Here is an 18,967-nt window from a genome sequence, read left to right as displayed (position 1 = left end):
ACAGGGTGATAATACAGTGAGAAACTCCCTGGTAGTGACATAGTTTGCTCCAACACTTCCAACAGACCAAGTCTATAGGTTACCCTAGCATAAGGGATATAGTGGCTTCAGATGTAGACTATGGGGCATTTGCTACATCCTTCTTCCTCAGGAGTCCCCAACCTCAAGGCCGCAGACCAGTACCGGTCCGTGGCCTGTCAGGAATCGGGCTGCACAGCAGGTGAGCGAGCGAAGCTTCATCTATATTTGCAGCCGCTCCCAAGTGCTGGCGTCACCGCCTCAGATCATCAGGCATTAGATTCTCATAGGAGCACTGGTCCCTGGGGTCCAAAAGGTTGGGGACCACTATTCTACAAAGGTTCTAAACAACTATGGTCCAGGGACCAGCAACATCAACATCATCTGGGAACTTGTAAGAGAGGCAAATTCTTGAGATTCACCCCAGAAACTCTGGGGGCGGGGCAGGGGGGGCAGGTAGAAGGCAGCAGTCTAAGTCTTCATGGACCCTTGCTGATTCTGGTGCACCTCCCTCAGATGGACTCCAAGCTAATATGGGCTAAGTCAGTCTGTACAGACTTCGGTGAAATCCTTAAAGCTCGCACTTTACTGTGAGTCTTAGATCACAGAAAGCAGAGTGTTAGGATCATTGTTAGTTCTGTGAAGAAAAGGAAGGAGGAAAAAAATGCACCAATTTCCTGGTAAATTTCCCCAATGGTTTTAACAATCTTTACCATATGCAAAGCATAATGTTCTCAAAGATTAAATACCACTCTTGGGACTTAAAGAAAAGAGGAATAGAAGACCATACTTGGGAAAAGAAATTTCTCTCTTTCCTGCTATGGAAGAAATATAACACTCATTAGGTCATTCCAAAATCTATTGCACTGGTTTCGCAGACAAAGAAAACTTTTAAGACACAGTGGCCAGGATGAATCAGGACACCTTTCTGTAGTGACTTTTCCAGTGCTGACACACAGCTTCTACCAAGAAATTTTTCCTAACGAGATTAACCTAATTACTAAAATTCTCTTTATTCCCATCACAAAGGAAGGGGAGGGGAGTTCAGGTGAAACTGCTTTGAAAGGAGAGCCCCAGACTTGTGCACATTCCCCACATTTGTGGCATTCTTGAGGCCATCAGACCACCCCTCATGACAGAGAAAGGAAGACTGACTGGAGGAGCACAAACAGCAATTATTAAAGCCATTTCCAAGTGGATATCTCACAAAAACACATTTCTTTATAGCCATTAAGTGACAGTCAGGATAAGGGAGGGCATGCTAGCTAATGGAAGAGCATGAACTGAGCGAGATCCTTCCTGACCTTATCAGCAGGAGAAGCCTTTGAGGGGATGGAGATGCCTGGACACTGAGGTCATCTGAGCACAAGCAGCCACCCCACCACTTCCCAGTCCTGTCTAAATCCAGTTGCTTATTTGGATTAGTTCTGCCACTTTACAATAGATGCTTTAAGAAAATCAAAATAATTTAGTGTGCTAAGTGAAATTATATGACCCAAACTAGCTGGGTAATTTAACGAGGAGGCACAGACACTTTATTCATTAGCATTGACCTTGGTCAAATTATTAAGTCCCCCATTGCCACAGTGACCTCATGAGTCCAGTGGGAATATTATCGCCGACTTGTCACTGGGCAATTCCTAAGAGAAATAGATGATGAGACTTGGGTAGTACTGTATTGTGTTCAACAAATTTGTGAGTATTTTTATTTTTACTCTGAAGAACAAATTAGGAATAGTCCATATTCCAAGCCTGTCACTGAAATTGAATGAAGAAATTGCCAAACCACAAGGCAAGCATCATATTTTGTTAAAATAAGACCATTAAATGTTTCTATTAACAGCGGAGATTTTCTTCATTCACTGTGTGTGTGTGTGTGTGTGTGAGAGAGAGAGAGAGAGAGAGAGAGAGAAAGAGAGAGAGAGAGAGAGAGGACTTTAAGCCAACTAAAAGGCTGGACTGTCAATAGTGCCTAGGAGTCTGAGAAATTTGAGATAAGTAAAAATGACATAAACACCATTAGCATTAATTCTTTGGGAATAAATATATTCTAGCTATCCAACGAGCCAAGTCTTCAGATGAGGAAGTCACTGAGCCAGGAGGGTAGATGCCACGTTCTTGGTCATCGAGGTGGCCCTACATGCACTATTTGCCTACTAATGGCATTTCTATGAGCTGAATCCCTCCCTAAGCAGCACCAGTCCTTCAGGCTTAGCCAGCTGGAGTTGCAGTGCCATGGCCCAAGGGCAGGCCAATTAAGGTTCATTATGTCACATCAAGGGAAGAATTCCAAACCCTGGGCCTTCCACCAAGAACGCAGGATCCTCACCCTCCCACTTGAAGCCCTGAGATGTTTTAGTAAAAATAACCTAGCTAATCATAACTGCTAGGGAGGACAGAGATAATCTCTGTGAGGTCACAAGGAGCTAAAAAATGTCTTTAGAGATCAAAGCGTTATACTAAGAAGGGGTCAAAAAATTCAGGCTATACTGACTCCTCTTCTATCTTACTGTTCTTCAGAGCCTCAGATGGGGCTTGGATACTGGGATGCTGGGATGGGGGTGTCTGACCACAGGTCAAGCCTTATGCTGAATCAATTCCTAGTTCTACATTTTACCGTCTCAAACAAATTAGTAGTATGTAGCTAAATAACGTTCAAAACAGAGAAAGTCATCACCGTGACAGACTTGTAAAAGGCAGTTGCAGGAAATTGCACAAAATAAGCAGAATAAATATTACTGAAGTGAACTGGATGGTTTATGCAACAACCACCTGACACTCCAACTTTCTTTCAAATTTCACTTTTCCTCCCTTCTCTTTTTTGCCAGATGAGTGTACTTCCAGCTGGACTTAGGAGAAGCAATGGTGTCAAACAACGATTTGTTAAGAAATACACACCTGTCATAAATGCAAGGCTCTCTCAGGGGATATATTGAATTGCGTTCCCTGTTTCCTATGAAAAGGTGCAATGAAAAAATGAATTAACTATCAACTACCAGATGTTTCTAGCATCTCTATTAGTTTGGGAAAGATGAAACAATCGCTGCATTGTACAGATGTATAACTCACATAAACATAAGTATTTAGGATGTGGGTAGAAGGCTCAACTAAATGTGTCTTGAGAATAATTGATCTTTTCTTTTTGGCAAAGCTTCATAATAACAGGAAGAAATTTCTTCTTCTTGAATTGACACATTTTACACCAACACAAAGAATAAATGGACATTTTTCTACGGATACAATCACATGGATATGCATTTTTAGTTTGAGTTTGCTTCACTGCATCAATTATAATTATCTGGACTTCCTGTTGATTCTCATACATGTACATTTCATGATTTGAAAGCTTTCTAGTTACAGAAAGTTCTAAGTATTGTAAATCCCACTCTTCGAATAACAAGAATGGATTCCAGTAAGGAGAGATGGTGTGGTCAATTATGTGGAAAGCACAGAGCTGCCAAAATATTTGGGTTGCCCTTGACTTCACGATCAAATGTTCGATGTACAAATGTGTGAAGTAGTCATTAATACATGCCATTCAAGAAAACAGACAGGAGTATATCATGGCAACAGCCTCTTTCTCTGCCTCTGGCTCCACATTCTTATGTTTCTTAAGTGACTGGGCTTTGAATTCAGTTCCCTGCCATCTCAGTTCCATTGGAGGACCATGGAACAGAAAGCGGGGGGGGGGCACCATTTTGTGTCATATAGTACAGGACTCACAAAAAGACTTTACTCAGACTTGGCTTATGAGCCAGATCTGATGGATTTTCCCTAGTGGCTGCCTAGGCCCTTTCTGAAGGATTCTGAGATCGTAACTGGGCTGAGGCAGAAAGAGAGCTGGAGTCTATTAGGAACATTTGCCAGTACTCCAAAAGGAGAGGGTGTCAGCTTATGCGCAAGAATTTTCCAGCTTGGAGCCTGGGAACAGTTAAGAGAGTGGGCTTTGTGATCAACCAGACCTTAGTTGAAAACTATAGCTCCACTATTTACGAGCTCAGACACACTGGGAAATTTACCTAACCTCCCTAAAATTATTTCTTCTTCTCTCAAATAAGGATAATAATGAAAATTACCTAAAAGGGCTATTGTAAAAATTAAATGAGATAATGCATATAGAGTTTCTACCCTTTCGTGCCATAGAGTAAGAGCCACAAGAATGACAAGTGTGGCTATGACAGTAAGAGAAGCCTTAATAGTAGTAACAGCAGCAGTAGTAGAAGCAGCGGCAGTAACAATCTTGTAGTAACAGTAGTAGCAGCAGTAACATCAATAGTAGTTTAAGGACAGAGACCCCAAATTTTTCTGGTATGGATTAGAGACAACAATTAATACTTTTGTCAACCTGTGGTTGGTAGTAGAGCTGGAGCTAGAAAGAGAGGCGCTCTGACTAGCCAAGTAAACAGGAACCAGAACCATCACTGGAGATCATGGCCCAAAGGTAATCAATCATCCTCCGATCGAAGTGATCCCTCAGCCCCACAGAGCTTTACCCTTCTCTCTCGGGTGCTCTCAGTACTGTGGCATGTGTCACAGACATTGGACGAAATCTGTGCCCATACTCCTGAGGTGAAGGGTGTGGCATGAACTCTCTGAATAAAGTTGAATATCAACCAAGAAAGAAATGAGGTGATAGGTGGTCAGGTGCTACTGAAAATCGTAAAAAGTTAGAGAAAACAGAAATGGAGTGAAAGTCACCATCCCTTGAGCTGACCCCTCGTCACACCGGTACCAGCTCTTATGACTCCATTTTTTAAGCGACACCCAAAGGTAAGTTCCCAGGTGGCTTGGAGAGTTGAGATCACGTGTGAATGAGAAAGAAAAAAAGGGAACTGGTGAGTGGTTAAATGCTGGATACCAGAGTCACTAATTGCAGCAGAGTGGCTTTGAAAGGATCGAAGGTTATAGCTATTTTACAAAGGCCACATGCAATGGCCACCCTTCAATAGTGAAAAAAGAACGAATTCAGAGGGAGGAGTTTAAAAGACTTTTAAAGAGCACTGTTGGTGAAATAACCCCTCTTTCATATTAATTGTTGTCTCTAATCCATACCATACCAGCAGCTATAGAACACAGACTTTTATTCTGGGAATAAACGTTTGATATTATTTAACCTAATGCCATTTATAGATGAAGAAAGACACATCATATGGATAACGGGCCTTTGGAGATAGCGTATTAAAGCCAGGAGTTATTGTATAGAGTCAGTCCAGAAATGGACGTGAAGGCTTAAAAGTCGTCTAGGTACAAGCAGTAATTGAAATCATATATGATGATATCGTGCATCCCAGCAGAGGGGAGAGATGCAGTTCAGCTTCCAAGCAAAGCATGGAGAGAATGACACACCCATAGTGAAATGGCCAAATGTACACCACCCAAGCATAGATAGCTACATGGTTGGAACCATGTGAATAAATAGAGGAAGTTATACACATTCATATTTCACATTATTTTGGCAAATCAACTGAACTTTAATTATTTTTTACTCTTGGGATGAATCTCTCTGCTTCTCAAAGATTGTTAAAGAAATAAAGGCGAGTTCTAAATCAATGCAGTGTGGTAGTGTTTGGCTAAAAACTGTAAACATATATAGGAAAAAGAACATAAGAAATTGTTACAAGGTTTGTTGGTAAGCATCGAAAACACTTAGATCCATGGCGAGTCAATACCCATGATTATATTACAGAGGGCAAAATTAATTTAGCATTCTTGAAAGCAAAGATGTACAAGTTAAAATAGTTTCAATATTAAATAGTATGGCTCTACAATCTCAGATAATTCCAATAAATATCATAAAATGTATGTACAAAGGGGAGGGAGACCTAAAAGCAAGCTAATGACCTCATCTTACATGAGATTCAAATACTTAAATTTCTTTGTGAAACTGACAGAGATACATACGCTGTCTTTTTTTTTTTAATTTAATGGTAACCATTATAATAAAAATACATTTGGTGTTTCTAGAGGAAAACAGCCCAGGAATTAATTAATGATGGCTATGAACACTTACTATGTACCAGGCACATTCAAGATATTTACTTATATAGCCCCCTTAATAGGGAAATGAGCGCTATTTTTATCCCCATTATACAAATTTTACAAATGAGGACATTTACACACAAAGAACTAAAGGCTACCGAGCCTTGAAATGCTGAAATGGGATCCAAGCTTAGGCAGGCACACGCTTGGGCTAACGGCCTTAACAAACACTCCACACGTGCATCAAGAAATGAAAACCAGTAGGGACCACAGAAAATATTTTTAAAAACATAAATCGAGATGTTAGACAATCAAACGTATTAGTATAAAAATAAACATAAATTTGTTAGGTTCATTTTTAAAATAGTTAAGCAATAGAGGTATATATTATTTACTAGAGACAATACATAGAACAAAATGATGTAGAAATATTAAAAATAAAAGGATGAGAAAATATGTATCAAGTAATTAAAAAAATAAAAAGTATTAATTCAGATTGTGATAAATAAATATAGCAACACTACACAGATCAAAAGTATAAACCACAATAAAATCTAATAGCCTAGATCAGTGCTGTATACTAGAACTTTCTATGACAGTGGAAATGTTCTATGTTTGTGTTGTCTAGCCACCTGTGGCTATTGAGCACTTGAAATATAGCTAGAGAGGCAGATGAAGTGAATTTTTAATTTTAATTAATTAAAATTGTAAAAGCCAAATGTGGTAAGTGACTACATTATTGGACAGCACATGTCCAGATCTTAGTGTATATGTAGTAAAAGGTTGCTATGATTAGAAGGAGAGTTTAAAAGAAATATATTTCAGTGTTAGATTGTAAAGCAACATTGAAATATTACATAGGCCAAAAACAAATAAGAACATAGATAACCTGAATAATTTAATTACTAAAATTATTTAATAGTTACATATAGAACTTTGCCCTCCACAAAGAACATGCATCCACATTCGTGAATATTTACAAATGGTCATCCACAAAAAACAACAAAAAACAAAAACAAAAAAACCCATAGTTTTAAATTTCTCCAAAGAGAAAATTTACTGGCTACAATTCAACAAGCTAGAAGCTCATAACAAAATTTTAGTTAAATACACACAAAAATCAACAAGTTGGAAATTGTAAAGCGTTCATATAAATTTGTATCGATTTATAATCAAAATAAGCTCTACCATTAAAGCTAATTATAACACATCAAGATTTACAGGCTAGATCAAAATTATACTCAGAGGGAACTTCACGGCATTAAATTTTATTGATATTAATAAAAAAAGACAATGAAATAAATGAGCTAATTCAATTAAGATGAGAACAAGATAACAAGAAAAGTCAGAGAAAGGAAATTATAAAGGTAAAAGGCAAAATGAATAAATTAAAAAATAGAAGAAAGTAATAATTAAAAAACCAAATACTTGGGAAATAAAAAAAATAAAGAAAATAATACAGGGAAAACCCTCAATCGAGTTTTAATAAAAAATATTAAGTATCAAACACAAAAATGTGAAAATGAGAAAGAGAATACACGACAATCACAGAGACAATGTTTAAAATATTATTTTAATCATATACTAACACAGTTTAAAATCTTAATAAATGGATGATTTCTAGCAAAGTATGTATTACCAAACTGACATAAGAAGAAAAAGAAAACTTCTGGTTATAACAATAACTTTAAAGTTTTCTTCCATAGTTAACAAAAATATGATCTCACTTATATGTGGAATCTAAAGAACAAAAAAAAAAAGGAACAAACAAAACAGAAACAAACTCAGAGATACAGAGAGCAAACTGATGGTTGCCAAGTGAGAGGTGGGGTTCGGGTATGGGTCAAAAAATTGAAGGGATTAAGAAGTACAAATTGGTAGTTACAAAATTGTCACAGGGATGTAAAGTACAGCGCAGGGAATACGCTCGATAATACTGTAATAAGTATGTATACTGCCAGGTTGGTACTATACTAATCGGGGGCATCGCTTCATAAATTATATAAATGTCTCACCACTATGCTGTATGCCTGAAACATATGAAATAATATCAGATGTCAATTGAAAAAAATAAAATTAAATTTAAAATTTAAATATATATATTATATAAATATATATCTTCCAAAAAATCCACCATGTCTTAAGAGTTGTCCAGATGAGTTCTATCAAATCTTCAAGAGGCAGAATACTGATGCTCTAGAATATGTAAACATAAGGCCGATTAAAAACCTGACATGGAAAGATTATAGAGATTTTTTTAGCCTAAACCACTGTTAAACCATAGGCAAAAATCAACGGTGAATAGAGACAAATCAAAACAGTGTATTAAAACAACTATTATATATTAGAATGACATACTTTGAAAACGTGGGATTTATCTAAGATTTACTACTAGGAATTTTATTATTTTGATTAAACACTTGAATATGTCAAAGGAGAAAGATGTTATTTCAAATAGATGTTAAAGGAGTGTTTTGTTAAATTCAACATTTCTTCCCAATTTTTAAAAATCTTAGAATCCATAAATATATGACTGTTTTAATAACATAATAATTAACATCTCTGTTAGGAAACGGTCTATCTCACACCTGTCAGCACAAATGCATACTCATGGAAATCAAGAGCAATTCAGGATGTCCAGTATCAACACGTTACCTAAAACTAAAACTGTCCTGGAAGTTATAGTCAATGTACTAAGACATGAAAGAAAAAAAATAGCTATTCCTGTAAAGAGGAGAAATTCTGTCTACAGCCATGCCACCCTGAACATGCCCTATCTCATCTGATCTCGGAAGCTAAGCAGGGTCGGGCCTAGTTAGTAGTTGGATGGGAGACCGCCTAGGAAGATTAGGTGCTATAGGCGTTAAAAAAAAAATTAAAACATAAATAGAGAGGGGAAATTCTTATTTTGTGATTGATTTTGTCTACTTAACAATGTATAAATAAAACAAAACAAAACTACTATTGGTACAAAAAACAGTAAAGTACCTTGATAAAAAATAAAGAAATGTAAAAGATTTTCCTATGCATTGCTAGTAATAAATAATATAATGACATAAGCATTATAGTTATGAGGGGGAAACTACCCTAGATTTAATCCAGGATTAATAGAAAATGTAAAGAAATTATTAAAATCTGTTGTGAGACATAAAATAAGATTTGAAAACATGAAAAGGCATTCTATTTTCCTGGATAGAAATACTAATTTGTAAGGTGTCAATTCTTCCCAAAGAGTAAGATTAATGCAATTCCAATTAAAATTCCACTAGGACATTTGAGGAGCCTTTAAAAGTGATTCCAAATTATATCAGGAAGATTAAATGGATATCACCTAAAAATAACATTTTAAAAGAGAAAAAGATTGAGGAAGTGTGTGATTTACCTAATATTGAATTATATATGTACATATTTATGATACATGTGAGAATCTGTTATATATTTATTACATAATTAAATTTGTTGTATATGATAGCATATTAGTAATAACAGGAAGGCAAGTTCATTACATAACGCTGTGACAAAAGCACAAAATTTATGTTTATGACTACATATATTCCAAAGCACATTTCAGAAGATTTAAATATAGCAAACTTACAGCTACAGGAGCACCGAGGTGGTGTCACTACAAATATATAACAAAAGCTGGACACAATAAAATGTTTACGTATACAGCTGACCTTGAAAGAAAGAAAGGAAGGAAGGGAGGAAGGGAAATTCTCAGGCACCAGGAAAGGACTCTCAAGCCACAGCAGTAAATAAGCAAACTGACACCGGAGTGTCCAAGACCTTATTATGGGTGGGGTCTGCTCTCCTTTGCCATGTGGGTGGTCGGGGAAGGAATTTATAGGCACTTGTATTAAGGGGATGCCAGTCCGAGATATTGCATGAGCCCCATTGTTGACAGTCACACAGTTAAGTTCTAAAGAGAAGAAAATAAATCCATACGTAGATATATCACAGGGAAACTGCATGACACCAAGGACTGCTCAAAAAATTTTGAAGCAACCAGGGAGAAAAGACAGATTACGTAAAAAAACAAACGAATACAATAAGATTTCTAGCAGACTTCTCAACAAAAGCCAAAGACAATGGCTTAACATTACCAATGTGCTGATGTGCTGTCAACCTAAAATTCTATACACAGGAAAAAAATATCACTCAAAGTAGGAGAAAAGTAAAGACATTTTCCAAAAGAGACAGAGAATTTTCCATTCTCAAACCTTTAATTAAAAAATTTCTAAAGCTTACTTACAGCTCAGGAAAAGAGAATTGACATGCAAAAAGCAATAGTGAGCAAATGGGAAAACGCAATAATAAATCTAAATAATCACTGATGGTAATGATAACAATAAACATTACAATAGCAGACTAATGAGCATAGTAACAATAAGTTGGAACTAAAAATCTAGACCACAATAATATGGATACGGGAAAGAGAATAACCAAATTTAAAGAGTTCTCGTGTCTGATATTGTTTGGAAAGAGACTGACTATATGAAGTGATTGAGACCTTTCGTAGAGTCACTGAAGCACAGGGACCAGCATTACCTGAAGAGGAGAGCACAGAAACTTATCTGGGCTGCAGACAGGCAGCAGGCTGGCACTGGGCTCCCCATGAGGTACTAAACAGTCGGGACACCAGAAGTCCTATAAATAGCTGGCACTCCAAATCTGAATAGCAAGGCCAAAGTGGCCTGTGTGCTCCCTGACTGTTGAGCATCCTTTCCACGCTGCCCTGTAGGAAGGGGCGGGTTCCCACGACAGAACGCACCACAGGCTCAGCAGCACCACGGCCCAGGAGGACTCTCTGTACGATGGTGGCCAAAGGGAGACCCCTGTCTTCTAGCCTGTTGCTTCATTTTCCCCTATGAAAGCCCCTTCTTTAAAGAATCTCATATGCCAGGGTAGATTTTCTTCCATATCCAAAGGTATAACTGGTAGTGACCCAGAAGAAATCCACCTGGCATGAAAGTCATGCATGTTTTTATAATTTGAAGGCTAACATTAAATTAATAGAGCACAATAATTCCAACCAGCAGAGAAAATGCGGAGAGATAAAGACAACTCAAAACAGAAAAGTGAGAAAAAAAATTGGTAAACAGAAAATAAAAAATAAAACCACAGAAATAAGTTTATATATCACAATTATCATGAAAATATAAACAAATTAAATTTACTTGTAAAAGGATATTCTCCAAATAGGCAATTCTAATAAAATTAGTTTTCCAATGTTTATAAGAGACGTAATTCAAAGATAAGCCACACACTTGGAGAAAGCATTGCAAATCCTATATCTGATAAAGGACTTGTACCTATAATATATAAAGAACTTTCAAAACTTTATAATAAGAAAACAAACAGCCCAATGTGCAAAAAATTTGACCGGACACTTCTAAAGTAAGATATATATATCAAACCTTTATATATATACACACACAGCAAGCAAATACGCACACATGTGCACACACACAAAGATGCTCAACATCATTTGTCATTAAGGAAACGCAAATTAAAACCACAAGATGCAATTACATATCTATTGAAATTACTAAAATTTAAAAATTTAATCATACCAGATTTGGCAAGGATGCAGAGGAACTGGAACTCCTGGAGACTGCTGTGGGAGTGTAAAACGGCACGAAAATTTTGGAAAATATTTTGGCAGTTCCTTAAAAAGTTACTTATATGCCTCTCATGTACTCTAGCTATTCCAAGAGAAAAGGAAATATACACTCCTAACAAATTCTTGGACATAAATCATCAAGCCACTTTGTAACAGTCCCAAACTGGAATCGGTTGAAGGGTCTGCCAATGGGTAAACAGATAAACAGATCGTGGTACATCCATATAATGGAATACCATGCAGCAATGAAAAAGGAATGGCCTGCTTATGCATGCAACAATATGGAGGAACCCAAAATAATTATGCTGAAAAGTGACAGAATAAAAAAGAGCTCACACTGTATAATTCAATTTATAGAAAGCTCTAGAAAATGCCAACTAATCTATAATGACAGAAAACAGATCAGTGGTTACTCGGGGGTGAGGAATGGAAAGAGACAGAAGGAAGGCTTGATAAGGGACACAAAGTTTCTTAATGATGGATTCGCAGGCGCATACATGTGTCAAAAGTTATCAAATCGTACAGTTTACATATGTATAGTTCTCATTGTATGTGAAATATATGCCAATAAAGCTATTAAAAATACATATACATTGACATAGACAAGATGAAAGCAAAAAAATAAAAAAAGATTGAAGAGGCATGTTTGAAAGGAAAGCTGGCACACGTTAAACAGAATAGACTTGAGAGCAAAGAAGGTTTTGAGGTAAAAAGAATCTTCATAAAAAGATAAAAGAAAAAATTCACCAGGAACATGTAAAAATCATGAACATGTGGACATCTGACAGAATAGCCTCAAAGCATATAAAGCAAAAAATTCAAAGTACTATAAGGAGAAATTGTGAAAATGACACTCATAGTAGGAGACTGTAAAATAACTCTCTCAGAAACCAAGTACACGGCAAGGAAATAGAAGATTTGAATGGCGCGATTAATAAACCTAAACTAATTGAAATTTCCCTGCATCCCACAACACCAGAGAATTGAGATTCTTTTCAAATAGTCGTGGACATTTATAAAAATGACCATGTAATAGTTTACAAAGAAAATCTCAACACCAAGGAATCAGTATCATGCAGCCCATGTTCTCTAATCATAATTCTAGAAGATACTGTTAGAAATTAGTCTTTAAACGATCGAAAAAATACAGTAGGAATTTAAAAATCACCCATCTAATTTCCAATTGCACATATCAGCGTGGATACACTCCACTAAAATGACAAACTCCACTAAACTCCACTAAAATTACAAGGCTAGAAAAGGGCCAAAACTCACAAGCATGGAGAAATATGAAAAAAGGCCATACCCACAACATTTTGGAAGCTGAAATACAGATGGAATTTGCAATGGCAATGAGAAATCCCCAATGCAAGCCAATTCATACCACAGGACGCTGGAATCACTCAAGAATTGGAGCCACTGGTTACCTTTAAAATTGGCTTACAGGCAAGGCAGAAAATAGTACAATTAGTTGCATTTTAAAAAGCAGCTAAAGGCATGTATATTTTCTCTAACTCAAGTAATCTGGAAACTACTCTGATTTCGGGTAAAGAGTACAGATATATTCTCGGGAGGTTGCAGGTCGAAGGTGCTCCGCACTCGGGGGTGGGCAGAGGAAAGGGAGCTATAGTGTAGACTGGGCCCGGAAGGAAGATTCTACTGACTGATGAGTGAAGTCCCACAGAGGAGTTTCCAGCCAGCATTGAATCCTCAAGGAAGGAGGTGAGCGCTTCTCCCTGGGGAAATTCAACTCAGAGAGAAGCCCCACAGATCCTGAGATCGGGAGGACCCCCAAAAAACAACTCCTGCCAAAGACCCTCCCGTGAAGCCGGCCACAGTAAAAGGCTCTCCTCTCCCAGCACCCACACACGAACCCAGAGTGACCAATCAACTCCTTTTAATAAGCTGGAAACCAAGGATCCCCAGACTTTCCAGAAAGCCTCTAGCGCGAAAGACAGAGATCAATATACCATAAAGGAACTGAAGAAAACAGGCAAGTCAGAGACAAGGACACTTTAAAAACCTAGAATGTCATCTAAGACTTAAGAAAAAAGGTGGCATTCATTAAAAAAAAAAAAAGATAGGATAACAATTCAAAAAAGGAAAATATCATACTATGGAAAATAAAATCATAATAGAAATTAAATTTTAGGAGGATTAAAACTGGAAGTTGATTATATTGCCTAAAAAGTAAAACAAAAAATTGGGAAAGCCAGAGAGAAAGATAAAAACCTTAAAGGGTAAGTTTAAGAGGTCTAAAATCCAAATTATTAGAAATTTCAGAAAGAGAGAGCAGAGAATACTATACAGAGAGAAGAATGTAAGAAATCATAGAAAAATAAATTTCCCAGAACTTAAGGAGTTTCCAGATTGAAAATTCCTGTTAAGTGACCGACATAATGGAGTCCTTCATTCAAGTTGAGCACTGCTCTATTTTATTTTATGACTATAGAGTAAGATACCATTAACTAATTAATTATATTCCAGTACAGATACAGTACTGTTGTCATGTGCCTACTAACAGCCTAGCATCATGATACCTGGGAAAAGCAACCCAAGGCATCTTTGTATCATTACAGGATCAGCTTCCCTGTGTCGCCATGGGAAATATTCCTAGATCTATTCTACTATCAAAAATATATTCACAACTCAAAATATGGAAGCAACCCAAGTGTCCATTGACAGATGAATGGATAATCAAAATGGGGTATATATCTATACAATGGAATATTATCCAGTCTTAAAAAGCAAAGAACTCCTGACACACTACAACATGGATGAAACTTGAAGACTTTATGCTGAGTGAAATAAGCCAGTCATAAAAAGACAAATACTATGTGATTCCATTCACATGAGATACTTAGAGTAATCAAAGTCATAGAGACAGAAAGTGGGATGGTGGTTGCCAGGGACTAGAGGAAAAGGGACAATGAGGAGATATTGTTTAATGGGGACAGTTTCGGTTTTGCAAGATAATGTGGAGACGGATGGCGTGATGGTAACACAACAATGTGAATGTACTTAACGCTACTAAATCGTACACTTAAAATGACGTAAATGGTATATTTTGCTATATGTATTTTACCACAACTAATTTTTTTAAAAAATAAGATATTAGGGAGCTATCGAAAACTTAAACATTTAAAATTTTATTTCTTTTTAAAAAAAGAAAAAACAGCTTCCATTCAACATTCTCGGCTGCGTATGCATGGCAGATGTATACATACATATAAACATATATGTGTGTATAGCATTTTTCATTCAGTATTTAACGTTGCGTCTATACCGCACACTTACCTGAAGCACATAGGTCTTCACGAAGATAATCACATGGCTACATACAGTAACTCAGATTGTAACTTTACTAAGAATGGCTTTGAGTTTATAGTGGTCATAATTATACTTAACTTAGCATCATTTACCTTAAAATTACACAGCCTAATGTGCAGAGGTTAAAAATGAAAGAAACATAGCGGGTAGGCATAGGAGCTTTGCATTCTTTAAATAGCATGTTAAACTTATAATAGCATATGTTCAGAATACAGGGTGATGAAAAGTGTGCCTCCTTTAGTTTTCTGCTGAGACGTAGCTTATGTTTCTCCTCTCTTCCCATTATCCCCTTATCAGGATAAAAGTTATCTTCTACCCTATCTCAGCCTTTAATGAACATCAGTCTTACAGCAGCATGTGGTGGGCATGCATCTATTTACGGTCTCTAAGTAAGGAGATTTTATGAGCTCCCCGACAACACAGGTCTGTTATAACCATCTCTTCTCTTAAGTAATCGAAGTTCTTCATTTCTTTCCTGCTTTGCCTTTAGTGGAAAAGGACACAGTTGATATTTGTATGTTTTAGGTTCGAACAATGTTTTAACATGTTCATTGAAGAAACGATTTTAAGAGTAGATTAAAGAAAGATTAAAAACTAGAGTCTCATATGCTATATGATCCCATTTATGTGAAATTCTAGAAAAGGCAAAATTTTGATGACAGCAAGATCAGGTGTCCGGGGCCAGGGTGGGAGAAGGGATCTGCTGTGGAAGAGCCTTGGGAAACTTCTTGATCCAGACGGTGATAACAGACTGTATAGAATATCGCAATTTACCTCACTGTATACCAAAAATGGGTGTATTTTACTGCATGTAAATAAGACCTTAATTTTTAAAAAGTGCTTTGTTAAAAAGAAAAACAGCCTGTAGCTCATACCTCAAACACAATCACTATTAATAACATTGATGTTTCCCAGCAACATATATTGTAGATTTTTTTCTTCAATTGTAAACATAAATGGGATCATATAGCCTTTTGTAGCTTACTTTTGGAACAATTTAATATAAGCATTTTCTATATTATGTGGTCTTCAAAATCACCATTTTCTTTGGCTACCTAATATTCGATCAGGTGATAGGAATTACTTAATGGATAAAACTATCAATCACTTGTCTATTGTTAGTCATATTGGTCGTCACCAATTATTTACTTACGCAAACATTATTGAGAAGAAATTTTTGTACATAAATTTCTATTTTTCTTCAAAATTTAGAAATATTTTTTAGGATCTAGTCCCAGAAATATAATATTGAGCCAAATGATATAAACATTTCTGCGGCTCTTGCCAAAATCTAGATTCTTGCCAAAAGAACCACACTAATTGACACTGCCTCCAGCAATGCTTAATGGCCTTTTCACCCCTCCAAAAGTGGATACTATTATTTTTAAAATCTTAAAGACTTCCTATTGACCTCTCCCCACAACCTTTCAGCCATAATTAACTCCTTTAATTTTTTGTGTATCAAGTTTTTCAAAACTTCTTTTTCTTTTTGTTCCTGTCTTCAATCTCCATTTTCTCATCCTTCCCTGCTCTCGTCCACCCAGTCCCCTCTCTCCCCAACCCAATTTATTTCTACTGCAATCGATGCTTTCTATCTTTACCAAATAGACCACTCGTAATACAAAATTGGAAAGGAAGGTTTTACCCAGGCCAAAACAGAATTTAAGGCATGGAAACAACAGCTCTCCTCTGGAACACAGTGCAGAAATAATCACCAGAACCAAATGCATTTCAAAGACTGGAGTGTCAGAAGCCAGAGATGCACGCTGCCTTAGGGACGAGGAATCTGGGAAAGCAGAGAGTCAAGAAGGAGGGCTTGAAAGCTTTTTTTAAAAAAAAAAAAAAAAAAGCAACAATCTGGGCCTAGAAGGGTCACTGGGCCCTGGAGAGAAACAGGCACGCAGTAATCCACGGAAGGAGCAAATAAATTCATAAACTGCCTTTCCTAATGCAGGCCAGTCGTTACTTTGGGGTTCCTGGAAACCTTTAATTTGTCCACTATACTCACTTCTGTCAACAGCCACCCACAGTGGTCCTTTACTTTCCCCTCTCTCGGGTTCATTCTGAAGACTGCTGAAAAAACGTACACAAATGCTGTTGGTTACCATTACAAGCCTATATGCAATCCAGGGCAATTCTGCTTGAGATTCATTGCATAAACCACCAGGGGAATTGCCAGGTGAATGTGGGATGAAAGAGCATGGGCTGTGTACTGGTGCTGACTTCTTATACCAGCAAATAGGGTAAGGGTCCCATTCCTCTCTGGATCTAGAAGGAGGCAGAAGGAGAATGTAGAGATGATTCCAAGTAGGATGGGACAAAATGGTAACAGCACATTAAAGGAATAGAGAATGTTTTCCTCCTCCCAGCATTCTCCAAGACGAAGAAATAGTATGTGCCAGCAGGAGAGTCTGGAAAATTGAGGGGTCAAAAATCCCAGATGAGGAGTCAATGTTCTCAACAGCTAAAGATCTAGAAGTCGGGACTGAGCTGACTCTGGTCTTGTGAGGCTTTTGCCAACGCTGAAAGTCACGAGGATTGTGATTAAAATTTCCTGGTGAAAAAACATAATTGTTAACTTCAATCAGGTTCCGGAAAGAAAGATTTCTGTACATGTGCTAAATGTTTCAAATGATGTGAACACATATACTTGAATGTTCTCATTTGGAGCATCTCGGCGGATTCCCTCAGGCTCTGAGCTCCGAATCTCACGCGGCGCACCGCGGCGTGCTGTATTGGAATTGTGCGTTTGGGTTTTTCTCACTCATAAACTCCTCGAGCATCATGGGTGTGCTTCATCCTTCTTTGCGTTATTCTCATCTCTGTATTTAAGATGAAGCCAATATCCGGTATATGGTAAGCACTTAATAAATATTCTTTTGGGGAGAATGAGTAAAGATTGAAGTCTAAATTCATATGTTCTTTATCCGCGAATATTTTAGAGATATACCTTTAGCTGAATTCTCTTTTACTCAATACTCCGATTTGAGGAAAGATTGTAAGCTCTGATGCAGTAATATCGCATTGTAATGCACAAAGTATCTCACCAATACTAAAAACTTTTTAAATAGGTTGTGGTTTTCTAATATGCCCAAGAGAAATTGGAATTCTAGCATGAGTCTTCCCAAGACTTTCCAAAATGCAAGCACTATGAATTCAGGATCCCATATTATTAACAAAGATGTGACTTTGAAATGGAAACACAGAAGTGGGGGAGAGTCCAGAGAGGGGCCCTCAACTGTAAAAGTCATTTAAAATGAGTTCTGTTTGTTTTGTTAATAACCATGGGATTTGCAATGGATGTTACTTTGCCTCTACTTTGACATCATAAAGTAGTCTCCATGGACCTGCTGACAGCTTCATGAGCTGACTGTGACAACGGTCTATGTCCAACGAGAAGGAACAGGCAAGTAGGGAGTTCATATTTTCATAAGTGAATGTAAAGAGAAGAGTGACTAAGTAAGTTCACTTTGTATCTTTGAAATTTTCATACTGAAATTTTTGGAAAAGAATTTGTTCATTCGGAGCCAATTCAAAGTACTTAACGTTGACCTTTGATAGCTACTTAGTTGAAATCGTTTTGAATCAGTTAGTTCCATAAGTGAGACGATTACATAGAGACTAAATAGTGGCCCCCTACCCTGGGGTTCCCCAAGTTATGCAGTTCTGTGCCCTGCAGCCTACTTGTAGAGTAGACAATATGCTAATATGTTAAGGGATGAGAGTGAAGTAGGGGATGCTCAAAGCAACAAATATCAAATATATTAGAAAACGGTCGAAAAACATACACCCTGGGGCCACTTTGGTCACTGAGTATAAAGGTAGAAAAAACAAACTCGATTTTGATATTCAAGTCCACTCTGCTCTCCACATTTTCAAAGATGAAAAAGTAAAAAAGAAAATGAGAAACTTGACACTGAGCCTAAATCATCCACTCCCTCCCGCAGAACAAACCTTTTTTAATTTGACAGGAAAATCATGCGAACTTCTCTGCACTAAATCCATTCACGGCATTCC

At 37.1% G+C, this 18,967-nt stretch overlaps 1 protein-coding gene and 1 pseudogene across 1 annotated transcript in view; one reads left to right on the top strand and one right to left on the bottom strand.

The window, feature by feature from the left end:
• Positions 1-18,967, bottom strand: part of MID1 (midline 1) — a 546,989-nt gene that overhangs the window by 444,691 nt on the left and 83,331 nt on the right. The window lies entirely within an intron of this gene.
• LOC112472298 lies at positions 8,742-8,860 on the top strand (annotated as a pseudogene).

This window comes from Pteropus alecto, unplaced genomic scaffold (assembly GCF_000325575.1).
Source record: "Pteropus alecto unplaced genomic scaffold, ASM32557v1 scaffold511, whole genome shotgun sequence".
In the NCBI taxonomy this organism is placed as follows: Eukaryota; Metazoa; Chordata; class Mammalia; order Chiroptera; family Pteropodidae; genus Pteropus; species Pteropus alecto.
Note: the sequence above shows the minus strand (reverse complement) of the source record. Positions and strands in the feature narration are given on the sequence as shown.